This window comes from Dermacentor albipictus, chromosome 4, assembly GCF_038994185.2.
Source record: "Dermacentor albipictus isolate Rhodes 1998 colony chromosome 4, USDA_Dalb.pri_finalv2, whole genome shotgun sequence".
Classification (NCBI taxonomy): domain Eukaryota; kingdom Metazoa; phylum Arthropoda; class Arachnida; order Ixodida; family Ixodidae; genus Dermacentor; species Dermacentor albipictus.
The window spans coordinates 180,480,730-180,491,316 of NC_091824.1; positions in this window are offsets into that span (position 1 = coordinate 180,480,730).

Consider the following 10,587-nt stretch of genomic DNA (forward strand, 5'->3'; position numbering starts at 1 on the left):
GTCCGTTTTCACGACTTTCGCCTGTCCTTAATGGCACATACTCCGAGCGAATTAGGTCCACCTGGGCCACAATGCCACCCGGTGGCCAGTGCTATTCCTATGCAACATTCGTGCGGAACAAAGGGTCTGCTAAGCTGAGTCGCTGCCCGAACGTTAACTATTTCTAAAGATTCATTCAAATAAAAAATGCGCCAACTAGGAGAAGACGTGCAGCGTTTGGATTAATAGCTACTGTTAATGTGTTGCCTACAGCCAAGTGGTATGAATGTGTAGGTGTGCCCGTAAAAAATCCATTTGAATAAATGTCCCGTGTTGTGGCTGCCCCGGTCGCTCTACAGAGAAGCTAGCTTGGCTAGCCGTCAGTATTTAGGATCAACACATGGCGTCGCTCGTTCGGTGCAGTTGCTTTTAATGCGCAGCATTCGTTGGCGAGTACCCCAGCAATTTGGTAGCAAAATCGTGCAAAATCGTGTCTGTAACGCCAAAAAACTTGACGCATTTCCCATATGAATACATAGGTCTTCATAAAAAGGGTTGGGGTGGCCAACTTGAAATTGGAAGTGCCATCAGTATCAATTTGGGCGTGATACAGGGATGGGCCAAGCTGAATTTGGTAGTGATATGGGAGTGGCCCAACCTAAATTTGGGGTGAAATGGTAATGAGTCAAACTGAATTTGAGCCTGATATGGGGGTGGCCCAACCTAAATTTGAGGTGATATATGGGTGGGTAAGCCTAAGTTTGGGGGAATATGGGGGGTGGGTCAGTCTGGATTTGAGGATGATACGGGGGTGGGAGAACCTAAATTTGGTGGGATATGGGTAGTGGGACACCTTAACCATGGGGGTGACATGGGGCTGGGCGAAGCTGAATCGGGGGTGTAAAGGGGATGGGCTAACCTAAATGTGGGATTGATTTGCGGTGGGCCATCCTAAATTTGAGGTGATAGAGGGGTGGGCCAGGCTAAGTTTGGGGCTGATATGGGGGTGGGCCAACCTGGATTCGGGGATGATATGGGGGTGGGCCAACCTAAATTTGGGGTGACATTGGGACCGGCTAACCTGACCACGGCGGTGATGTGCGGCGGCGCCAAGCTGAATTGGGGGGTGATATATGGGTGGACTAACCTTAATTGGTGTGTGATTTGCAGTGGGCCATCATAAATTTGAGGTGATCGAGGGGTGGGCCAGCGCTAGTTTGGGGCGGATATGGGGGTGGGCCAACCTCGATTTGCAGGTGGTATTGGAGTGGGCCAACCTAAATTTGGTGGTGTTGTGGAGGCAGCACAGTTTGTATTCGGGGGTGATATGGGGTTGGTCCTACCTAAATGTGGGGGCAATCTCGAGGTCGGCCAATCTGAATTTGGGGGCGATATGGGGGTGGACAAGCCTAAATTTTGGGGTGCGCCGACTCGAAATTTGGACGTCGATTTACGGAAATTCATGCGTGCATGCACCAACTTGAAAATTAGAGGTGGCCCAATTGAAATTTGGGATTGCGATTTGAGTTTAAGAGGAAGCTTTAGCTCGGGCCCAACTCCGACGCGGCGTATTCAAATACATGTAAAACGCAAAAACGTTTTTATGAGATAACCCCTGGACCGATTTTGATGAAATTTGTTGCATTTGAAAGAGAAAGTTAAATTCTAGTGACTGTTGTAGCGGAATTTCTATTTAGGGCTTGAATTTTCTTAAAACGATTTTCAAATATTTGACCGTTTTAAAAAAATAGAAGCACGAAGTTTACAAATTCATAGTTCTGCATAAAGAATTCATATCACGGTTCTGTAAACGGCATCCATTAGACCATTCAAAGCGGACAAATTCAATATGTCATTTTACATCTTACATGAATTTGTTACGTTGGTTACGACGGTTTTGCAAAAGTTGTATTTCCCTATGATTAAATTTTTTTTATGTTCATGTGTAACATATCAATTTTGTCCGCTTTGGATGTACTACTAGATGCAATTCACAGAATTGTATTATCATATTTAGTGGTTGAGTTACAGAGTTGTAAAGTTCATAGTTTCGTTTTTTGAAAATTTTCGATATTCAGCAATTTTTAACGACAAATTGACAACCTAACTCAAGAATTCGAAACCAACAGTCACTAGATTTTAAGTTTTTCTTTTAAATGCAACAAACCTCGTCAAATTTGGTGCAGTGGTTGCCGAAAAAAACGAATTCTCCTTATACATGTATTTAGATAGGAGCACTCGAGCTAAAGCTTCCTCTAAGGCTGGGCGAAAAGAAAATCGGGCGTGGCCGAATTTAAATTTGAGGGGGGTGGGCCAATTTAAATTTGAGGGTGTGCCAACTTGAAATTCGGGGGTGAGCCTACTTAATGTTTGGGGTGGGCCAATTGAAATTTGGGGGCCTGTTTACGAATAGTTAGACAACACCAGTGGTGTTTCTGCATCTTTTTCATCATCGCAAAGTACGTACATTAATAATTGTTAGCCAATACCCCTCAAAGTGAGCTACCACTCGAGCCTTCCCAGCCCACTGAGCTAATAATGTCACAGGAGTGCTCTCATCGTGACGACTGCGACGTTCAATGTGGAGATCCACAAGAACAAATCGCAGATAGAGCTGACCATTTTCACACCAATGTCATTGTTAACACTACTCGCGCGTGCTAGACGTAACACAAGCCTACAACGATCATAATTCAACTTTCCATTGCACGCTAGTCGACACGCTCTCAGTGCACTATTTCGCCAATCATTGGATAGAGCCTTGCTGGATGTTTTACTGTCGTGTTGCGTCGTTTTTCACGAAGGCCGTCTCCCGAAAAGAGAATACATTTTTGAGATTGACGAGGCAAGCTAGTATATAACTCATACGAAGCAAATGTATAAACGGTTATAGTGATTTTTCAAAAATCAATATAAATAAATAAGATTTCAGATGGTATTGTTTCGACCGGGCATGACAACGAGTTTTTCCCGCCTGTCACAGTGCTTTGATCGAAAACCTAATCATTTTGCTCAAACGTGTTGCCCCAATACTACATGTGTTAAATGTAGAAAAGTGCGGTGCGTGGTCACAGCTTCAAAGCCAGTCTATTTTGTGTACGGTTGTTGATATTGTAGTAATGTGGAGTTTTCTTCTTTATAAGAGCACAAAAAGAAGAATATAACAGATGGTAGCTAAGCGCGAAGTAAATTGGAAGATCTGAAACCAGCAATTATTTTTAATTTGTGGGTTGGTCTTCTCCACCGGTAGATCGCTGTCGGATAACTTCAAAGAATTTTGTTTGTGTGCAACTGCAGCAAAAACGAAAATAATACCATTTCATTGCCAGGACCTCTATGCCCTCCACACACACAAGAAGGACACCAGATAATTGGCAATATCAGTTTATAAACTGACATTGTTTTACTAGTTTCAGTGTAGCGTGGTGCCTGCGGACGGAGTATTTTCTTAGTATCAGTCCAGTGTTAGCAGTGAGCAGCAGTTCGGTCTACCATTCCCATGAGGGCATACTAGCCATTGTAGCGCTTTACTGTAGGACAAATTAAGTGCTAAAAACTTGGTGTGCCTTGTCCTTTCCGCAGGTCGTCCATCCATTCTGTTATGGTGACGATCAACGTTGTGTCCGTCAGGCCTCCTCCTCATTTTTAGCTTCACCATCGCGAGAGTGGACAGAGGAAGGAAGCTTTCTTCACAATCAGCCCCAGTGGGATTTCACCACTCGTAACTCGTAAGGATGCCACTCACATTTCACCACTCGTAAGGATGCTAAGCACATCCTTATTTTCACAATGACTAGAGTACGAAGAAAAAGTAGAGCGTTGGTCGCTATCACTACCATGAACCCATGTCAATGCAGATATAAGTACGTGCAGGGGCTGAGTATGCTAACCTCTCCGCTACCACCTGCTTCCACCACCTTAGATTTTCCAGGCATACCTGTTTCTTGTTTTCATCGCAGACGCATGCAGGGTAAATGCGGATAACTAAAAAATCTCAGTGCCCTTCCACTCTGTGGAGAAACATGACCTGCAAAGCTGTGTATGTGGGTCCCTTAATGGCGAACTGCACCTCCACCGTATGTCGGCCCCGCATTGCACTGTCTTCGGGATCGGCCCACGTATGGGGAGTGCTTAACGCCTGCTTCATCTCCGCCGCGGGTCTCCCCGGCATGGCGTTACATTCGGGATCAGCCCACATATGAGGAGCGCGGAACGCATGCTTCACCACCACTGTGGGTCGGGCCGGTATTACGCTATCTTCGGGATTTGGCTCTACACGCGGACGCGATAGTGGGGAAAGTAGCCTTTAAGAGGAAGCTTTAGCTCTGGTGGTCCTATCTAAATAAATGTAAAAGGAGAACTCCTTTTTCTCGAAAGCCACTGCATCTAATTTGACAAGCTTTGTTGCATTTAAAACAAAAACTTAAAATCTAGTGTCTGTTGGTTTCGAATTCTTGAATTAGGTCATCATTTGTTTATTCAAAATTGTCAAAAATTGCACATTTTCAGAAAACGAAACCATCAAGTTTACAACTCTCTTTCGGCAATGAAAACTGATATCAAAATTATGTACATTGGATCTAACAGCACATCTAAAGCAGACAAAATTGATATATTACGCATGAATCTAAAAAAATTTAGTAATATGGAAATACAGCTTTTCCACAACCCTTGTTCACAACGTAACGACTTCACGTAAGATATAACTCGGCATATTGGAATTGTCTAATGGATGCTGTTTACAGAACCGCGATATCAGTTCTTGATGTGGAGTTAATAATTTCTAAACTTCGTGCTTGTGTACTTTTCGCACTTTCGAATTGTTTAATATCTTTTACCAGAATTCAGGCCCTAAATAGAAATTCCGCTTCCAATAGTCACTAGAATTTACTTTTCTCTCCCGAATCCAACAAATTTCATTAAAATCGGTCCAGGGGTTATCTAAGAAAAGCGTTTCGGCGTTTTACATCTATTTGAATAGGCCGAGTCGGAGTAGGGCCCGTGTTAAAGCTTCCTCTTAACGACATCGCTGTAAAAAAAAGTATAAAAGAATAAAAGAAAACAAGAACGCTGCAGCCATCAATATCGCCGGCTCAGATTTCGTCATGATGGCACCGTCCCCATCGGCACGGCTCCGTGAGCAGCTACCAAGCTTTCACTTTCGTTATCTTCCTTCCCTCGGCGGCAGCGCATTGTCTTGATGCCAGCGACGCGCTAAATCTGCACCATCATTGCGTCATGCATCACTCCTGCGACCAAGCAAGCTTTCTGCGGCACACGTACAATGCCGCATTGACACCAAAACTTTAAACTGCTTGCTTTCGAGAAAACAGCATGAATAAAAATGGAACGCGACTATAAGGCCACGGGGAATATGTTCGCGGGGCCATACTATTGATGACAGAATCCCGAAAGGCTAGATGTGGTCAGGTTGACTTTACAGGTTTGGAAGGAATGACTGACGGTCTAGTTGCTTCATTATCACATAAAGAACAGCGCTTAAGGTTAGCGCAGTTTGTGTGTGGTTCCTCTTTTGTGTCCCGTCGTGAACTGCTGTTCTTTCTGTCGCTTTACAGATGTTCCTTTTCTGCGTCAGTTACGCCTTCCAAGAGTGTTTACTTGGAAAATTTTTGTTCGCATGGCTCTTACAGAAGCATGTTTAGTCGAAAGTTTTTCGATTGGCTGCATAATCTCGTGGACGGGCTCCAAACTGCTCACTTTCTTTAGCCACGTAAGAACCATTACTGAAAATTTAATTAACGTAGCTTTGTTAATTACGCAAACAACTTCTCAACTTACTCCGCATCTAGAGATTACCAATCTGAACACTCGAATGATAAAATGATGTTAACATTGTTTGTATCATTTCAATAGTTTTGTTTCGTGCAGTTAAAAGCAGCCGGCATATTGATGGTGTTGTAGACATCTTATAAAGTAACTGTGAAAGCTTGGACAGGTTATCTTGACACAAATCAACTTCATGAGCTTAAGCGCATGTGTCAAACCTTGCACGACTGCCTTTACAGCCGATTCTCATATATTATACAAGACGCACCTCAGCGTTACGGTACATCCCACAAGGTGTGCGAGAACATTGTGCGCGCTCCCGATTAGGTTCCTGAGTGTTGGTGGCATCAGGCTCGGTTTCCTGGCATCATATGGAATAAAAACTGCTGCCTGGAGGAAAGCATAGGGTACATTTTCAGTACTTTGTAACATATGAATCAGCACGGATGTGTACGTTAGAACGAAAAGTACTGAAATATTAAGATGAGGATTTCGCTGGATGTATTTTAGCTGTGTAATGATAAGATCTAAAGAAAAAATACTGTGATTTTGTGACAATTAATGCTGACATGAAATATGAGCTCCGACACAGTACCCGTGGTGGAACTGGCCCCTGAACTATTGGGATACATTGAACCACGATACGCTGGTTTGATAGTTCGCGCTTGAATTTCCTGTATGTCAGTGCCGCTGTGCAGTGTTGGAGGCCCTTTTTAAACGACAAGCACTATTTTTCAGCTAATATTGAAAGCAACTGTATTCTTTTTTTATGGGGGAGGCTTTTTTTAGCGTCTAACCACAGTTCCAGAGTTATCAGTTAGCTCAAGATGTGCCTGCATGTGTTTCTAACATCCAGTATGTTGTCACGGATTCAATAGCGAAAGAGCGTTATCTTATCAGATTGCGCGCGTGAAACGAATACGGGCCTACATTCGCCGTCACATTTGAGGACCCGAGATTGCGCTGTAATGTACGACCATTTCAGTCTGACGAACTGACGCCTTGATCCGTAGATCGGAATCAGAGCAAGCACTTTGCGCGCAGCCATCGTTGCGCTTTGAGCGTTTTCTTTTCCCGCGCAAGCTCACCTTATAATGACTTATATTCGTGACTCACTCTTTGGAAGTGTTTTGTTCTTGACATCCCTACAATGTGAGAGTATAGAGGCGCTCCTTCTTCATTGAGTGAATACTTGGAAACGGACACGGCCTTTTCTTGCGTCTGCGTTTACACACTTCCCGCATCAATTTATTTTTTATGCCCTAATTTAGGAGGCTGTAGAACACAGCAACCTTTTATTAACAGGTCGTTTTAATAACACAGAAAATATGAATGCTTATTAGTCGGCTTTCACCTAATGGTAAGGAATTTCAATAAAGATATCTTTATGGTAATTAAAAGCCTATCCTCTTGACAACGTTTAATCTGAGTTCCTCTTTGCAAGCTGATACAGACTTGCAGGTGGTTCGTATCGGGGCCCTCAACACATGTCTAACCGTCAAACAAAGAGTTATTCCGAATGCTTAATTTCAGGAAGGCGTGTTACCCTCCTGTCTTTCATTCCCGTTCGCAAACACGCATAAGACGAAAGTGCTGCATGAAGAGTGTCGTTAGTCAAGACCAACGAGCTAGCGTAACTCACCTCACTTATATCGCTGTCATTTAGGATTATATACGAAATATATATATTTTATATTGACGCATCACGAATCCAAAAAGAGCTGTCCGTGACCAGCCCAGCTAGGTTTCTTTCATTTCGTACTTCGTAGTAGCGGCTAATAGTAGCTCACGAAGCAGAGCACTGAGTGTGGATATTGCAGAGAAAGTGTTCTATATACTGTCTCGTCACCCACCGAAAATTGCCCGCCGTGCTACTGGCCATTCCTAGAAAATTGTATATGTGACGCCCAGTCATTTGCAACACCGCAACTTTGTTTCGCGATTGGAGAGTCCAGGTGAGAGACAGGGTGGTTATGTAGATAAAGACACGCTATTTTTTGCAGTAACAGATGAAAGCATGAATGAATGCCTTCATTTATTGAGAAAAAATAAGACCAAACATCAGTGGAAGCACGTCTCAGCAGATTGGGAAAGAAGCGGGGGACAAAGAGGAAAAGCTGGAGGCCGGGTGGTAGGCGAAGTCGCAGTTTAGGGGCGAGAGAATATAAGCAAGAGTTGGTGAAACCAGTTGAATTCTAGTGTAGATCTGTGATGTGGCGAGTAAATGATTGGAGTCACCGCCAAGCGTCCGTCATTTGCGGTAGTATAAGCACCCGCCGTTCTTGGTAACAAACGTTTACTGAAAACCAATCTTCGCAATTAATTATTCATCAGCCATACCTCGCCACGTATTTCTTAGTGGCAGGGTCAGTGGATTTCAACTACGCTGTCACGACAAGTTACGACTATAACGTGGCGCTTGCGGTTACGGTTGCCATACTCGTGACTCTTACTATTGTGCGAATACTATAAACATGGGTTTACTACACAAGTTAGTGAACAGACATTTTAGAACCGCGTTTCTCACCTTACATACGCGCAACGCAATCACCATTGCAGCATGTTACGGTGCGCGTCCCTTCAAGACAGAGACAAAAATAAAAGAACGCGTTAGAAGACAGGGTACCGACTTGGGCCTCGTGCCAAACATATCCAAGCCAACAATATTTATTTGATTTCAATACCCTAAAGGCCCAATGCGGGCGTTACGTAGGGGGGGATTCATCAAAGAAACTTAACAATATACAACACAGAATATAAATGGCTGAAGACAGGAATAAACAAGTTAATAAGCCAGGTACAAGTTGACAGGGGAAGAAGTGGCTAGGAACAGGTGCTGAAAAAATGCACATGTAGCAAATCCCACAAAACAAAACAAAAATCGCACCTTCAGAAGTTACAAAACATGCCATCTAACATTCCACGGAACGTTACGGCCCACACGCACACACTGCAAAAAAAACGAAAAAAAAACGCTCATCATTGTACAGTGGAATGTTCTCAGTATGGGGGGGGGGGGGGGGGGTACCAAAGAGCTGTTTGAAATGATGATGGTCCAGCGATAGCCGCAATGCTAGAAGGAAGCGAATCCCACTCTTCAATAGCCAGGACAAGAGGTGAGTATTTGTGTCGGTCTGTCCGAGCGAAAATGGGTTTAGTCTTCTTCATGTGATCTAGACGAGCCGGTGTGTGCGGCACCGGGAGAAGATGTGAACTTGCGAATGGTGTGTTGCTGTGGTAGAGAGTATGGAAAAAAGATAAACGGCTGAGTTTTCTGCGCATGACCAGAGGCGGGAGACGGAGCGATATTTTCAGCACCATTACACTTTGATACCGAGAGTAACGGAAAAGGATGAATCGAGCAGCTTTGTTTTGTATAGATTTCAACATGTTAACAAGATAGATAAAATGAGGGTTTCAGATCACGGGTGCGTATTCTATCACAGGCTTGATTAGCGCGTTGTATGCGTGTAGTTTTGTATCCTGGTTGGCTTGGCGTAGTCGGCGTTTAAGAAGACAAAGTTTTTTTAAGTCTTTCGTAGTAATCAGTTCAATATGAGTGCTCCACGATAAATAAGAGCTAAAATTTACACCGAGGTATTTTACCGCCGCTGAAGTTTCAATGATAGTATTATTAACTGTGTGGGCATTAGGAATCGTCTTAGCAGCGGAAGTAAACTTGAGATGTATAGTTGTGTCTGCGTTAATTACCATCTGCCCTACCGCACCAATGAGTTAGCTCATCAAGATCAGTCTGGAGAGCAATGATGTTAACAATCATGCCGTCATTTCTATGCAAAGAGGTTATGTATTTAAACTTCTCGAGTGACAGTCCAATCGGCCACCTACGGGAGCGCTTGAAGCCGCCGGTAGCCATATTGTTAGAGGAAAAGGAGCACGGCTACAGTACGTGGCTGCAAGCACGCGCGACGCAACTGTGCTTGCAGTTCTGCGATGAAAAATCAAATGAGACCCTTTTAGGAAGTATATCAGTCCGGCATTGTGTGTCGCTGTTGTAAAAAAAAAAAGAATGTCATGATGGTGGGTGCCTTGTGTTCTGTGTACAATGTGTTGCGAGAACTGAAAAACAGTCGTTTCCTGTTTTCTTCATTCAGTAACCTGCCGCGTGCATCGGCACTGTGATGCCCTTTCGTCGATACGTGGTGCCGGGCCGTATTGACAAAACATGACCTTGAAATACAGTATCCTTATGCCATTTCTTAAACAAATCACTGTTTGTGTTAATGAGCATTTTTGCTTTAAACCTTGAAAACAAGAAAAATAGTCAACGATAGGTCTCATTTTTGTCTGGCGTTTCAGTTCTAGCTGAAAAGAGTTGGTGAAAGCAAATTTACATTAAAGCTAAGGCGACCCACAATCTGCACGATGCCGCAAGCCTACATGCGATCCAATGAAGGTCCCCTGCCAAAGTTAAAGTCATGCGTCACTGGCGGCTCAAGCAATCTTTACTTCTTTTTTTCGTTTCTGCATCCGTTCTTCCTGCGTCTGCGGCAAAAACGAGAAGTGGGAAGGCAGATAAACGGAAATTGGTGGAGGCAGGTGGTAGCGTAATGGTTAGAGTGCCCATCTCCCAAATGCAAGATGCTGCATTTGGGAGATGGGCTCGAATCCCGGTGGTTTGTTTGGGAAGACAGCTTTCTGTGCACTCTGGTGACTGCGACGCTCAGAATTAGGCGGCAGCCTGACGACAACGGTCGCCGTCAACGCAACAGAATAAGCGGGCGTGCAAGGTCCCACTTAAAGCGGAAGTACATTCAGCGGAGATACGCTATACTCTTGTCGGGAAAAAAAAAGTGATGA